Source organism: Procambarus clarkii, chromosome 10, assembly GCF_040958095.1.
Source record: "Procambarus clarkii isolate CNS0578487 chromosome 10, FALCON_Pclarkii_2.0, whole genome shotgun sequence".
In the NCBI taxonomy this organism is placed as follows: Eukaryota; Metazoa; Arthropoda; class Malacostraca; order Decapoda; family Cambaridae; genus Procambarus; species Procambarus clarkii.
Genome location: NC_091159.1, coordinates 14585745 through 14602071, shown reverse-complemented (window position 1 = coordinate 14602071; position 16327 = coordinate 14585745).

The window sequence follows — 16327 nt, the reverse complement described above, 5'->3', positions numbered from 1 at the left end:
AATAAACATGGTCTGCAACTGGCTGTTTACACAAACGGGGATCATTCTCACCCACAACATGATTTATGGCCACATCATTACCCAATATAACATCCACACCTGGGATGGGCAACTGTGTACTAACACCCACAGTGCATAAACGTGGTGTAATGGTGGATCTGAAAGTAATGTCTATTAGAGGTACAGTTTTACATCCTGCAACACTCTGAAGAACAACAAACTTTCCAGTATCTCTCTTTTCAACATCAGAAAGAATACTGGATGAAATTATGGTTTGGGAAGCACCTGTATCACGAAGAATAACCACTGGCTTCCACTTCCCATTAATACACAAAACTTCACCTGAAGACATATATGGTGAATACTGTTTCACCCAATTGGGGTTTACAGTTACATGTTTATTATTAAATTTATTTTGCACACCTCTGCAATAAATGAGACCAGTTGGTCGTAACTCAGGGTGCAATATAAAACAGGAATTAATTCCATGGCCTTTTCTCTTACAATGGGAACAAGACCTTACAGTGGACACACTGGTAGAACCAACTGTAGGTTTAGAAATAACCTTATTGTTATTTGACATTCCTGACAAGGAAGTAGCAGGATTAGGTTTTGTAAGAGAAGAGCTCATGGGAGTAACTGGAGCACTAGGACTGGATGGATTCTGATAAGGAGTTCGGTGAGCATTATAATTTACTCTACGACTAGACTTAGGTGAAGTGGCCGTAAACTGGGCCTTAGTCAACAACTCATGCTCATCCGCGAGCTTTGACAGCTCATAAATGTCTGTTACATTCTTGTGTTCTGCCATAAAAGTAGACAACTTGTCTGGGAGACATGACAATACTTCTTCCATGATAAGAAGATTCTTTAGAGCATCAAAGTCAGTGACTGAAAGTGACTTTAACCATCTGTTGCAAAAATTCGTCTTCTGACGAGTAAAATCTGCTATTGTCTGATCACTTACCCTCCTTAGGTTCCTAAACTTTTGCCTGTGTGCCTCTGGATTTAATTGATACGCATTTAAGATGCTTTTCTTTACAAATTCGTAATCAAAGCTATGAGCGTCAGGTAGGGATGTAAGAACCTCCTGACTACGCCCCTTAAATTGAGACTGCATAATGGCTACCCACTGATCCCTTGGCCAGTTCATACTGATGGCAATTTTATAAAAATGTGCAAAGAAAACCTTAGGATCCTCCTCGTTGAACTTGGGTAATTCTAAATACTTATGCATCCTGATGGGATTATTATCACTATTGGTTGAAACATTACTAGTATTTCCATGCCCAGCTGCCATACGCTGTGTTTCAAGCCTTAAGTTAGTGTCAGCCATTTGTTGTTGAATCTCTAATTGCCTAGTTTGTTCCTCGGCTTGTTGCTTCTTTGTGGCTTCAAGTTGCAACTCAATTAAACATCTCTGGTTTTGTGCCGCAATTTCTAAACGCCTAGTCTCAAGCTCCCTCTGCTGAGCTTCCGCCTCTAATATTTTCTGTTCTTTTTGAGCTTCAAGTTCTAATATTCTCTGTTCTTTTTGAGCTTCAAGCTTAGCATTGGCTATTTGCACTTCTAACTCAAGACGCTTTAACGTCATCTGATCACTCGACTCCTCTCTTAACTCCTCTAGAACTTCTTCCTCTAACTCTCCATTCTCAACAAAATGCGTCACAATGACTTTCAATATTTGGGCTTTAACCATTCTATTGTTGGCGGTCAAATCCAACTGATTTGCCATTTGTATTAACTCAGTCTTTTTAAGGCTCTGAATCCCTTTAAAGTCTGGGTGAGCCACCAACGATACAACTTTCTCCTCCATCGTTACTAACACTTGGCACTTGAATCACAACAATAATTAAAACAATGGCACTGCACTACACTTCACTGTAAAATTGTCACCACACTGAAAATTCGCTTGGCCTCACTGCACAAACAAAATATATAGGATGACTTACCTCAAAATCGTGAAACGTTGTTACTTGACACACAGGAAGGCTTGCTTGGCACATGGAATAGTTCTTAAGAAACACACAGCCACTTGACACACTGGTACCTAGGAAGGCAAGGTTAGATTAGCACAGTTAAGTTTAAATGGGAACAATATTTCCCGGCACAGGCCCCCATAATTCTTTGTTACCTATCGTTCGTTACGGCTCGTGACCCTACAACAGCCAAGCTTTAATTACGTCTAGGGATACCACTGCTGCTCTCTAAAGCGGGTCACCAGTATAACCCCATGAATGATAACAGGCTAAGACTTAAAAGTATTTCTCCCTTAGGACTGAAGAATTATACATATAACTTATAATATATATATTCAAGACAGTATAATATAAAAACACAGATGGTAAAGTTAACTTATACAACAAACCAAAAAATATTGTCATCACACTATAACATAATAAAATATGGCACAACAACAAGTAAACAGACTTATCTCCCACATGTTATTCCTTCGAGTCCCGTGAAGCTACTGAACTCTCGCTCTGTCGCTACCCATAATCCTCCCTCCTCTGCCTCATCCAGGATGAGGGATGGAAACTAAGACTTTTTAATATTTAAAACTAATTGAACAACCACTTGTTCTCAAAACACATAAGAATGCAAATTACATATAATAGTTACTTGCAAAATATATAAGTACAATGCCACCTGCTTAATTACAGTAAATAAACAATTACATAAACTTAATAAAAGTGACATCTGGAACTCCCAAACTGAACAGGTCCAGCAATTCTAACTTCCCGAATCTAACAGGTATTAGACGTGTGAAAAGCAACCGCGCTCCTGTCTCCACTGACGCTGCCACACCACACGATAATTTACAAAAACACAATGTGTGTACATATACAGGCAATGATATAATGGAACAAAACAAGTTATTTTAAATTTATATACGTATTCAGCTAGGAGTACGTAACAGCATACATACACACGTACATGTGTACACATGCACATAAACATACACACACACATATAGTCTCGTGTCTCCGTTCCTCAGAGTGCGAGTTGTTGAGCTGAATAGCATTAAGACGACTTCATTTGAATAAAGTATTACTGTCGCCACAATTTGTCTCGTGAAGGTGTGTGTGGGTGTATGTGGGAGTAGTGTGTGTGTGTGTGTGTGTGTGTGTGTGTGTGTGTGTGTGTGTGTGTGTGTGTGTGTGTGTGTGTGTGTGTGTGTGTGTGTGTGTGTGTGTGTGTGTGTGTGTGTGTGGGTGTGTGTGTGTGTGTGAGTGTGTGGGTGTGTGTGTGTGAGTGCGTGGGTGTGTGGGTGTGTGTGTGTGGGAGTGTTTGTGTGTGTGTGTGTGTGTGTGTGGGAGTGTGTGGGTGGGAGTGCACTCACCTAATTGTTCTTGCGGGGGTTGAGCTTTGTCTCTTTGGTCCCGCCTCTCAACTGTCAATCAACTGGTGTACAGATTCCTGAGCCTACTGGGCTCTATCATATCTACATTTGAAACTGTGTATGGAGTCAGCCTCCACCACATCACTGCCTAATGCATTCCATTTACTAACTATTCTGACACTGAAAAAATTCTTTCTAACGTCTCTGTGGCTCATCTGGGTACTACGTTTCCATCTGTGTCCCCTTGTTCGTGTTCCACCCGTGCTGAAGAGTTTGTCTTTGTCCACCCTGTCACATTCCCCTGAGAATTTTGTAGGTGGTTATCATGTCTCCCCTTACTCTTCTGTTTTCCAGGGACGTGAGGTGCAGCTCCTTTAGCCTTTCCTCGTAGCTCATTCCTCTCCGTTCCGGGACGAGCCTGGTGGCATACCTCTGAATCTTCTCTAACTTTGTCTTGTGTTTAACTAGGTATGGACTCCAGGCTGGAGCTGCATATTCCAGGATAGGTCTGAAATAAGTGGTATACAGGGTCCTGAACGATTCCTTAAACAAGTTTCTAAAGGGAGTTCTTATGTTGGCCAGTCTAGCATATGCCGCTGATGATATCCTATTGATGTCGGCCTCTGGGGACAGGTTCGGTGTGATATCAACCCCCAGATCTTTCTCTCTATATGACTCTTGCAGGATTTCACCTCTCAGATGATACCTTGTGTTCAGCCTCCTGCTCCCTTCGCCTAATTTCATTACTTTACACTTTTCTGAGTTGAACTTTAGCAGCCATTTTCTAGACCATTCCTCCAGTTTGTCCAGGTCATCCTGTAGTCTCTGTCTATCTTCATACGTCTTGATTCTTCTCATAATTTTTGCATCATCAGCAAACATTGAGAGAAACGAGTCTATACCCTCCGGAATATCGTTTACATATATTAGAAACAGGATGAGTCCAAGTACTGAGCCCTGTGGGACTCCGCTGGTGACATCTCGCCACTCTGATGTCTCCCCCCCTCACCGTTACTCGCTGTTTCCTGTTGCTTAAGTACTCCCTTATCCACAGGAGCACCTTCATTTTTACTCCTGCTTTTACCCCTTACTTTAACAGTGTGTGTAGGTGTGTGTGTGTGTGTGTGTGTGTGTGTGTGTGTGTGTGTGTGTGTGTGTGTGTGTGTGTGTGTGTGTGTGTGTGTGTGTGTGTGTGGTTGCAGGTTTCAGCCAATCTCCTATTGCAATAGCTCCCAACCATAATGTTTATTATACCTATTCTTGCAACTATGTATAAGAGTTAACTATCTCCCTAGTTTGGTCATCCCATTTGTTTACTACTCTTGAAGAAGTGCATTTTCGTATCCTTTTTGTCTTTGGTGTTATAGTTTCCAAACCATCCCCGCCAGCGCTTTACCTGCTCGCCAGAGACATAATTTTTTAACAAATCTGGCAATACCTAGACATATTCTACTATGTCGTGGTCATGTCCCCTCTTTTCCTTCTCTTTAACAGCGTGGCGAGTTGTAGTTTCTAAAGACTCGGTGTTGTCGTTCAATCCTCTGTATTCAGGAACTAATCTTGTGCTTTCTCTAGTTTAGCTGTGTACTTTAGTAGGTAGGGGATTTTACCGTAGGGATACAGGGTGGTATTCTAGTTCTGGTCTAACACATAGTGACAACTATCCGATATGAAAGATTATTTGCCAATGATTCTAAATGCTACATAAATGTTCGCCAGATTTGCATGCGCTTCTGATGTTACCTAGTTAATATATGCCTCAAGCGACGGGCTTCAAGTTAGGTTCACTCTCAGATGTGATTTTTCCATTGTGATTCAAACACTTGCCTTCCTATCATCTTGTACTGTCCATTAGGCCTCTTCTCCTCCTTCCCAAATCTCATCACCCTGCTTTTGTTTGAATTTAAGTCTAAGAAGCATTTCTTAGACAATCCAGCCAGTTTATCCAGTTCCAATTGGAGTGTTCTATAAGCCACCTCAATACTGATTAATCTCCCCGGTTGTGCAACGTCGGTAAACACATGCAGGTTCCTTCTACCAAGATGTTTTTGGTTTATGTCGGAAATATTTTGGGTCTTAGTACTGATCCCTGTGGTAGTCGGCTCGTTATTGCCTTCCGTTGAGAGCTCTCCTTTCTCACTACTAATCTCTGCTTCCTGTTGGGTAGGTACTTCAAGTATATGCAGAAGCTTCTTCTGTGGGATAAAATCAAAGGCTCTCTGCAGCTCGGGAAGATGCAGTCATCCCACACTTCTTTTTCCTGTGTGATTACTGGCAAGGAGTAGCATGCTGACTGAATGGCTTGCTGGCTGTCTGGCTGGTTTATTGGTTTATTGAGTTGGTTACCGGTTGGTTGGTTTGGCTTACTAAACGGCCGGCTGGCCGGTAGGCTAGCTGGCCAGGTGGCTGGCTTGCCGAGTGTATTGTTGGCTGGCAGTCAGTTGGCTGTGTGTGAAGGGTGTTGACATTTCATCTGGCGTGTTTGTGCTTCTGTGTTGCCTTGTGTCAAGTGTTTGTTGAGTCAAAATATCATTCTCATGTTTTAGAGACCTTCTGCTCCTGGTCCCTCGCCTCCTAGAACATTCCAACCATTAACAGTTCTCTTCTTTCTTTCTTTTTTTCCTTGGTTTCCTCTTTCGAAATCTTTTGCTTTTTTTCCACCTTTTTTATATTACTGCTCTTCTGGGCCGTAGCATCTTCTAATGGAAGCTGGAAGAGTCCATAGCGTGTCACAGGGATTGTCAGAGGAATCTAGAAATCGACCGTAGTGCCTGTTTGATGCCTCGTGTCTGGTGTGACGCCCTGACATAACTGACAGCTTTCGGATACAGAGTCCACCGCCTTGGTGTTAGTCTTAAGGCTTATCAACTTCTGGAGGGTTATTCAGGGCCCCAACAATAGCTTACTGACCAGCAATAATAATTTAGTCCTGGACGTAAACCATAAGTAAACTCTGTGTATATGCACCGAGAAGCGGTGTATTTTCAGTTTACATACACTGTTCACTGTCTAATATTCTCCGATTCCTAATCCAGCCGGACTGTTGAACTGTCGTCACTTTTAGGTGTAAATTCACGGGATTAGTCGTCCCCGGCAACATCACGACCTCTCGCTTCAGCGTCTGATCCGCTACTGATCTCCGACGCTCTACAAGTGGGCGCCGTGATTGGTGGATTTATAAATTCGCCTCTGATTCGCTGGATTTGAATATTTGTAATTTATTGGCATGTTTTATCCCTGAAATGTTACCTTTTTTGCTGTTTGTCTGTCTCTCTTAATTCTCGCAAATCTGATTTTATAGCCATAGTTTTTCATTGTTTCATCGTATTCTGCCAAATGACTGTATAATTGTAACCATTCTTGTATTACTGGGGGCTGTGGTTGTATTACTGGGGGCTGTGGTTGTATTACTGGGGGCTGTGGTTGTATTACTGGGGGCTGTGGTTGTATTACTGGGGGCTGTGGTTGTATTACTGGGGGCTGTGGTTGTATTACTGTGGGCTGTGGTTGTATTACTCGAGATGGTGGTTGTAATACTACGGGTGGTGGCTGTATACAGGATGTGGTTGTGTTAATAGCGAAAAGAATGATAGAAATACTGCTTGCAGTAGTATAGTGATAGTACTGATAGTAGCAGCAGTTGTGCAGTACTAGCAGTTGTAGCTAAACTGTATTGTGCTGCCATCTCTAAATTGTTTTTGTCCCCCCCCCTACCAGAGAATTGTAACGATGGACACATTAATATATTTGACTCAGCGCGTGAGCCTAATAATTTTAAACAATTATAATTAAAATTAATTATATATAATTATTTACAGAGCAATTTGCAGTAACTAATCCTATTCTTTAATGAATATTGCAATGCATATTAATTATAAACCAAATTGGCAGTGGCTATTTGGCGGTACACGTTCGTGAACATAGTCCCTCGTACACTCACACACACGCGCACACACACGCACACACACACGCACGCACGCACGCACAAACACACACCAAACCTGTCCCCAGAAGCCCACATTAAAAGAATAACATCAGTGGCGTATGCAAGGCTTGCTAACATCAGAACAGCCTTCAGAAACCTGTGTAAGGAATCATTCAGAACCTCGTATACCACATATGTAAGACCAGTCCTGGAGTATGCGGCCCCAGCATGGAGCCCGTACCTTGTCAAGCACAAGACGAAGTTGGAAAAAGTTCAGAGGTAAGCCACTAGGCTAGTCCCAGTACTCAGAGGCATGAGTTACGAGGAAAGGCTGCGTGAAATGCACCTCACGTTGCTAGAAGACAGAAGAGCTCGGGGAGACATGTTCACCACATACAAAATCCCCATGGAAATTAAGAGGGTAGGCAATGATGGATTATTTAATATGGGTGGTACACGCACAAGAGGACACAGGTGGAAGCAGAGTGCCCAAATGAGCCACAGAAGAAAAAACTTTTTCAGTGTCAGAGTAGTTAGTAAATTAAATTACTAGGAAGTGATGTGGTGGAGGCTGACTCCATACATGGTTTCAAATGTAGATATGATGGAGCTCGAGAAGCTCAGGAATCTGTACACCAGTAGATTGACGGTTGAGGGGTGGGACCAAAGAGCAGAAGCTCAACCCGCAAGCACAACTAGGTGAGTTCACATCATTGGACACTTCTAGACATCGGACGCTGCCGTTGGCGGCGTCCGGCAACCCTCACCTGAGCCTATATCTGCAGGCGCACTGATCAAACCCACTCAAACATGCCTCCCAAGCCACCAAGCTCTATTTATACAAAACACTTATTCTCCCACTCCTAACATATGCACCGATCCCACTCACACTTGCAGCACCAACAAATAGGAAGAAACTCCAGCGTACCCAGAACAGGGCTCTGAGATGGGTGTTCGATACCCATTGGCAGGACTTCACCACCAGTGAGGCCCTGCATGAGTGGGCGAATGTACAAAGGAAGCCCCTTTCATCAGTCCACAAGGAGACATGTATTTACAAATAGACGGAGTAGCAATGAGCTCCCCCTTAGGAGTTTTATTTGCTAATTTTTATATGGGAACCATCGAAGATAGGGTCTTCAGTAGCAGACAAAAACCAACTGTATACTGCCGTTATGTAGATGACATATTCGTAATAGTAAAAGACTCAGATGAACTAATTGACCTAAAAAGACACCTAGAGAGAGAGTCAGTACTCCGATTTACACATGAAAATAGTGAAAATAACAGTCTGCCATTCTTGGATGTACTAATAACAAAAACAGGAACCTCTTTAAGCACCAACGTATATACCAAGCCCACCAACATAGGATTATGCCTGAACGGTAGAAGTGAGTGCCCCCAAAGATACAAAGCCAGTGTTCTCAATGCTTATATTCGTCGAGCGCTTACCCACTGCTCTGAATGGAGCAACGTGAGTAGAGAGTTTGAAAGAGTAACTCAGGTATTGGTGAACAACGGATATAGCAACGCGGAAATAAACGCTGCTATAAGAAGACACTTGGACCGTTGGTATAATTCAGAACCTAGAACAGAAACCACAACACCCCCAATAAAATTATATTACAAATCAACCATGCACAGTGAACATATAAAAGAGGAAAGAATAATGAAAGAAATAATCCGTAAAGGAGTAAAAAGCACTACTCCTAACCAAAACATAAACCTGATAATATTCTACAAAACCAAGAAGACTTCCGAACTCCTTATCAAAAACAGCCCGAAGCCGACGGAGAACCCTCTACAGCAGTCAAGCGTTGTATACATGTACACTTGCCCCCACGAAGGATGTAACCTTCAATGTAAGTACATAGGTATGACGTCGACCAAGCTGACGAGGCGTTTGACATGCCATCTTCAATCTGGTGCCCCTAGGAATCACATGAGACAAGCCATGACATTACTCTAACAAGAGAAATGTTGAACAAGAATACTTGCATAATAGACAAAACCCAAGATTCAAGAAGATTACAAATTCTTGAGGCAATTCACATAAGAATAGAGCGACCTACCATGAACACCCAAATCACGGAACTATTTACTCTACCCACCATGAGAGTAAGGACAAGACAAGAACATATCGATGCCAACACAGAAGACAATGTCCAACATAACAGGCCAATTACACTGGATTAATCTTTGTGTTTAGATAGGAGATGCCTCGTATGGGCCAATAAGCCTTCTGCAGCCCCTATGTTTATCCCTTAAGTATCCCCCCATGTTTTCACCTTCATTGTATTATCACCTGACCTAATGCGGGTATAAAATCAACTAGTATTGTAAGATCTGTTCACTTGAGAATGAACCATGGAGGTTCGAAACGTCGTGCAAATTATACAAATAAGTGTAATACACTCTATAGTAAATCACTTCTTTTCTTCACCTTAAAAGTACGAAAATGAGTTTTGGAGAACTCCTATTTCAATTAAGCCCTGATGCTAAGAAAATAGTTAGAGGGATAGAAGCCCTAAACCAGAAAATAATAAATACAGAATATGCGGTCATATTCAATGAAACATGTTTGAAAGAAAACCTGCTGCCAGTATACACCAATATATATATATATATATATATATATATATATATATATATATATATATATATATATATATATATATATATATATATATATATATATATGTCGTACCTAGTAGCCAGAACGCACTTCTCAGCCTACTATGCAAGGCCCGATTTGCCTAATAAGCCAAGTTTTCCTGAATTAATATATTTTTTCTAATTTTTTTCTTATGAAATGATAAAGCTACCCATTTCATTATGTATGAGGTCAATTTTTTTTTATTGGAGTTAAAATTAACGTAGATATATGACCGAACCTAACCAACCCTACCTAACCTAACCTAACCTATCTTTATAGGTTAGGTTCGGTTAGGTAGCCGAAAAAGTTAGGTTAGGTAGGTTAGGTTGTCGAAAAACAATTAATTCATGAAAACTTGGCTTATTAGGCAAATCGGGCCTTGCATAGTAGGCTGAGAAGTGCGTTCTGGCTACTAGGTACGACATATATATATATATATATATATATATATATATATATATATATATATATATATATATATATATATATATATATATATATATATATATATATATATATATATATATATATATATGTCGTACCTAGTAGCCAGAACTCACTTTTTGGCCTACTATTCAAGGCCCGATTTGCCTAATAAGCCAAGTTTTCCTGAATTAATATATTTTTTCTTATGAAATGATAAAGCTACCCATTTCATTATGTATGAGGTCAATTTTTTTTTATTGGAGTTAAAATTAACGTAGATATATGACCGAACCTAACCAACCCTACCTAACCTAACCTAACCTATCTTTATAGGTTAGGTTAGGTTAGGTAGCACAAAATGTTAGCCGAAAAAGGTAGCCGAAAAAGTTAGGTTAGGTTTGGTTAGGTAGGTTAGGTAGTCGAAAAAACATTAATTCATGAAAACTTGGTTTATTAGGCAAATCGAGCCTTGCATAGTAGGCTGAGAAGTGCGTTCTGGCTACTAGGTACGACATATATATATATATATATATATATAGTGTGTGTGTGTAACTAGCTTAATAAGATTATAACAAGATTATAACTTGTTAAATTAATTTGGCTGTTAGCTAAATGAATTTTGTGGGGGTTCAGTTCCTGAGCCCATTATCTGTTTTCCGATGCAGCCCACAGGATGGGTATGGGGTCCAATACCACCCACAAGACGGGCATGGGATGGACTACCACCCATAGCATAAGTATGGGATGCATACTAAACGAACAAAATTTAAATCAACACATGGTGTGTGTGTCAGAGTAGCCAGGAAGAGGTCTCCTTAAAACAAGGAAATTATATTTTGACTGAACAAACACTCGACAAAAGGCAACCCAGAAGCACAAACACGCCAGATGAAATGTCAACACCCTTCACACACAGCCAACTGACTGCCAGCCAACAATACACTCTACAATAGCCAACAATACACGACCAGCTAACCTACCAGCCAGCCGACCGTCTACCAAGCCAGCAAACCAGCCAACCAACCAACCAGGTAGTAAGCCAACCAGCCAGTAAGCCACTTAGTCGCTGCATTTTGCTCTCTTTATAATACGTCGCATTTTGACGTATACTTTAATGTCAAAACCTTGTGTACCGGAAAATGGTAGCGACCGCGATAGGTGGATGACATCATCGTTAACCAATAGGAGGCAGGGTTATGACGATACAGGACGTGAGGGTTCGTGATTGACTGAAGGCTCACTTCCGTCTGAGGCGCGACTGTGTAAAGACGTGTCATCGTTGCACGTCGGGTTTCATGCTGGAGTTCAACTAGCTCCGGCCAGGAACAGGTCCGCGAATTGCAAGAGGAAGGTGTGGAAGAGTGAGAGGTGAGGTGTGGACCTTGTCCACTCACTGCAAGATGTGTGCGATACCCGCAAGAGGTTTTCGTCAAGTGAACGAGGGCCAAGTTGTTATGGGTGACAGAGATTGGACGCTAGTGATTAGCGCTCCGCACCAAGTTGTGGAAGCAACCGACATAGGAGGCCAAGGGGCTCGAGATATCCCCGGCGCCATGTTGGCTTAGACAACACGGCCACCACCCCACACTGGGAGGTAAGAGCTCTGTGCTTTGGAGGGAAATGTTCAGTTGTTCTAAGTGATTCACAGTGATTTTCATAACCAATGTGTATAATGAGAGTACTGGACTCTCAGTACGTCATGGCCAGGGAGGAACAGCAGCGGCATGCCCTTCCATTGACGAGAAACAACTGACGAGGTTTGATTAGTGCGCCTGTAGATATAGGTTCTGGTGAGAGTTGCCGGACGCTGCCAGCGGCAGTGTAGAGCCGACAAACAATATAATTAATTTTGTGTTTATATTTCCATGTTGTGAAGGCATATTATTTAGTTTATGGGTGCTTGCAGGAGTGTGTACACCTGCTGGGAGGCAGGAGCGTTGAACTACGAGTAAGAGCTGTAACAAGGACTAAGTGACCACAACAGAATGCTATCCATTTCATTAGTGGATGAATCCACCAGAATTCAAGAAGCTTGTTTGACTGACGCAGTGATTGAAGGTAAGCGGTTACTCTTTTGCATTTGGATTTGGTGGGAGCTGTCTGAGACCCCACCAAATCCCCCAAGACTGTTGACCGACGCATCAGGAGTTGATGACCACACCACCACAGGGGGGGGGGAGGGGAGGCTGATGATAATAACCAGTATTTTATGAGGAATATACGAGAATTAATACGGATGTAATTATCATCCAGGCTGTAATACCGGGGGTATGATACAGTGAACTAAGGTGAGTACAGTGAGCGTTTCTACAGAGTTCAGAAACATTACGTGTGTATAGTCATAAATTCACATTCTGGTTAACTAGGATATTCTATCGGCTGTAATCTTTGAATATGTTAATGTAGGCCTATATTTGTAAAGCAGCTCCTGATACACATGTGTATTTCGTGTATTTGTCGAGTAGAAGCTTATTCTGAGTATGAATAGGGAGCTGATATGCATATGTGTAAGTTAGGATGTTAAACCAGTTTACTGGAGGTAAGACTGTTGGAGTATTGAAGGGTGGATTAGAAGTCACTTAGTGTCACGGTATTCTTGTTTATTGTTAATATGTTTAGTCAGGTGTTTTCCTTCTTAATATGAGGTAATCTTAATTTGAGGTAATCTTAATTTGAGGTAATCTTAATATGAAGTAATACCCTGGTTACTACGACAACAACAAAATTAAGTAATAATAAATTGAGAGATGGAGAAAGGACTCATGGGTATACTCTCACTAGTATACTTAAGAGTTCAGTAGTGGATGTGAAGACGAGTTAATGGGTATATATGCTGACTTGGATCTACCTCATATATGACGTGGATCCCTTGCTCTAAACACTTCAGGTATTGTTGGGTGACTTTGTAAAGTGTTGTAGACTTAGGAGGTGTTAATAGACGAAACTCTATTTTATTTTTATGTTTTATTTTTACTGTGGAGAGGGAAGGGGTTCTTCCCCTCCCCTCGTCACAGTCTATGGTTTCATGGTAGCATTTTGTAATTTGTTGGCCCCTGTGTACTTGGCTTGTGTCGTGTGGACGGTGATTTGTGACATAAATGTTTTTTTGTGGTAACTGGGTAGTGTGTGAAGTGATCAACAGGTAAATCGTGATATGCTAACGAGATTGGAAAGTGCTGAGAGCCAACGAAAATGTTATGGAGTGAACGCAATGAGCAGAGGTCAACGAAAACATTTAACGTAAGAAAGCCGTATCCAACTAAAGGAGGGGGGGGGGGAGGCGGGGGAGAGGAAAGGGTGTGGTCAACGGGAATGAGGTAAATTAAAAGGTGAAAAGGGTCGACACAAAACAGAGAGCGTTCAATGAGAGAAGGCTTGTTCAACGCAAGACATGGCTAACGACCCATCAGGACTCGTTCGAACAAGTGCCACAAGAAATCGCCATTACTGTTGTTATTACTTCCCTTGGCTCGGGCCAATTATTTACTGCCAATTAAAGGGTGTGTGTTGGGGTGGGTGTGTTCTCACCTAGTTGTACTCACCTAGTTGTATTTGCGGGAGTTGAGCTTTGACTCTTTGGTCCCGACTTTGAGTGTGTGTATATTCACCTATTTGTGGTTGCGGGGGTTGAGCTCTGCTCTTTCGGCCCGCCCCTCAACTGTTAACTAATTAACAACAGTCAACTATTAACTAATTTTTCCTCATTCCACACCCCCCGCGCCCGTAGCAGCTGCCTAACTCCCAGGTACCTATTTACTGCTAGGTAACAGTTGCATCAGGGTTAAGGAAACTCTGCCCATCTGTCTCCGCCGGGTGCTGGGATCGAACCCCTGGTGTGTGTGTGTGTTGGGGTGGGTGTGTACTCTCCTAGTTGTGCTGGGGAGGGTTGAGCTTTGGCTCTTTGGTCCCGCCTTTGTACTCGTTTATTTGTACTTGCGGTGATTGAGCTTTGGCTCTTTGGTCCCGCCTTTGTGTGTGTGTGTGCACGCACACGCGCGAGCTTGGGGAAGTACACACAGGAGAGTGAGAGGGTGTATGTTAAAGGTTTGTGTACGTTTATATGTGTGCGTGTTGAGGGGTAGCTATGTACTCACCTAGCCGTGCTTGTTGGGGGTTCATGTGACCCGTTCCTTGGGTTCCACCTCTGAATCTCCAGTCGACTAGGAAACAAACTCGTGAACGTTATATGATCTTGCCTCGAGTCGGCCTCCTGCAGAATACTCCCAAGCAAGAGTCAATTTCTTAGCAACATTTGACGCTGAAATATATCTTTCACGGGAGTTCTCTCGTTCCACTCCCGTGCTAAACGCCCACGCTGGCTTGCTGTCAGTCTCCCTTGCTATTTACTGACTCCTCCCAGGCGCGCCTGTGCCTCCCTCTGCTACGAGTTCCAGCCCAGGCAGCAGCACTACTAGCACCTGCTGAGCACTACCAGGACCTGCTGAGCGCCACCAGGACCTGCTGAGTGCCACCAGGACCTGCTGAGCACCACCAGGACCTGCTGAGCACCACCAGGACCTGCTGAGTGCCACCAGGACCTGCTGAGTGCCACCAGGACCTGCTGAGTGCCACCAGGACCTGCTGAGTGCCACCAGGACCTGCTGAGCACCACCAGGACCTGCTGAGCGCCACCAGGACCTGCTCAGTGCCACCAGGACCTGCTGAGTGCCACCAGGACCTGCTGAGTGACACCAGGACTTGCTGAGCACCACCAGGACCTGCTGAGCGCCACCAGGACCTGCTGAGTGCCACCAGGACCTGCTGAGTGCCACCAGGACCTGCTGAGTGCCACCAGGACCTGCTGAGCGCCACCAGGACCTGCTGAGCGCCACCAGGACCTGCTGAGCGCCACCAGGACCTGCTGAGCGCCACCAGGACCTGCTGAGTGCCACCAGGACTTGCTGAGTGCCACCAGGACCTGCTGAGGGCCACCAGGACCTGCTGAGCGCCACCAGGACCTGCTGAACACCACCAAAGACCTGCTGAGCACCACCAGGGACCTGCTGAGCACCACCAGGACCTGCTGAGTGCCACCAGGACCTGCTGAGTGCCACCAGGACCTGCTGAGCACCACCAGGGACCTGCTGAGCACCACCAGGGACCTGCTGAGCACCACCAGGGACCAGCTGAGCACCACCAGGGACCAGCTGAGCACCACCAGGGACCAGCTGAGCACCACCAGGGACCTGCTGAGCACCACCAGGGACCTGCTGAGCACCACCAGGGACCTGCTGAGCACCACCAGGGACCTGCTGAGCACCACCAGGGACCTGCTGAGCACCACCAGGGACCTGCTGAGCACCACCAGGGACCTGCTGAGCACCACCAGGAACCTGCTGAGCACCACCAGGGACCTGCTGAGCACCACCAGGGACCAGCTGAGCACCACCAGGGACCAGCTGAGCACCACCAGGGACCAGCTGAGCACCACCAGGGACCTGCTGAGCACCACCAGGGACCTGCTGAGCACCACCAGGGACCTGCTCAGCACCACCAGGGACCTGCTGAGCACCACCAGGGACCTGCTGAGCACCACTAGGACCTGCTGAGTGCCACCAGGACTTGCTCAGCATCACCAGGGACCTGCTCAGCACCACCAGGGACCTGCTGAGCACCACCAGGGACCTGCTCGGCACCACCAGGGACCTGCTCAGCACCACCAGGGACCAGCTGAGCACCACCAGGGACCTGCTGAGCACCACCAGGCCTGGACCTACTCAGCACCACCAGGGACCTGCTCAGCACTCTCATGTTAACAACAACTTTCCCATCTCTGTATAACTTACAGGACCGATATATAGACCTAACCATTCCCTACCTGCATGTCAGCAGCTAATTTCAATATAATTTCACGATAACATACAAAATTTACTTAATAACCATAACAGTATTAATGTGAGATAAGCACGTATACTTACACATAAAAAAAGGTTGCGAAAGTGCGTTTACACAATACAGAGCCATGTAGGTTTTGAAA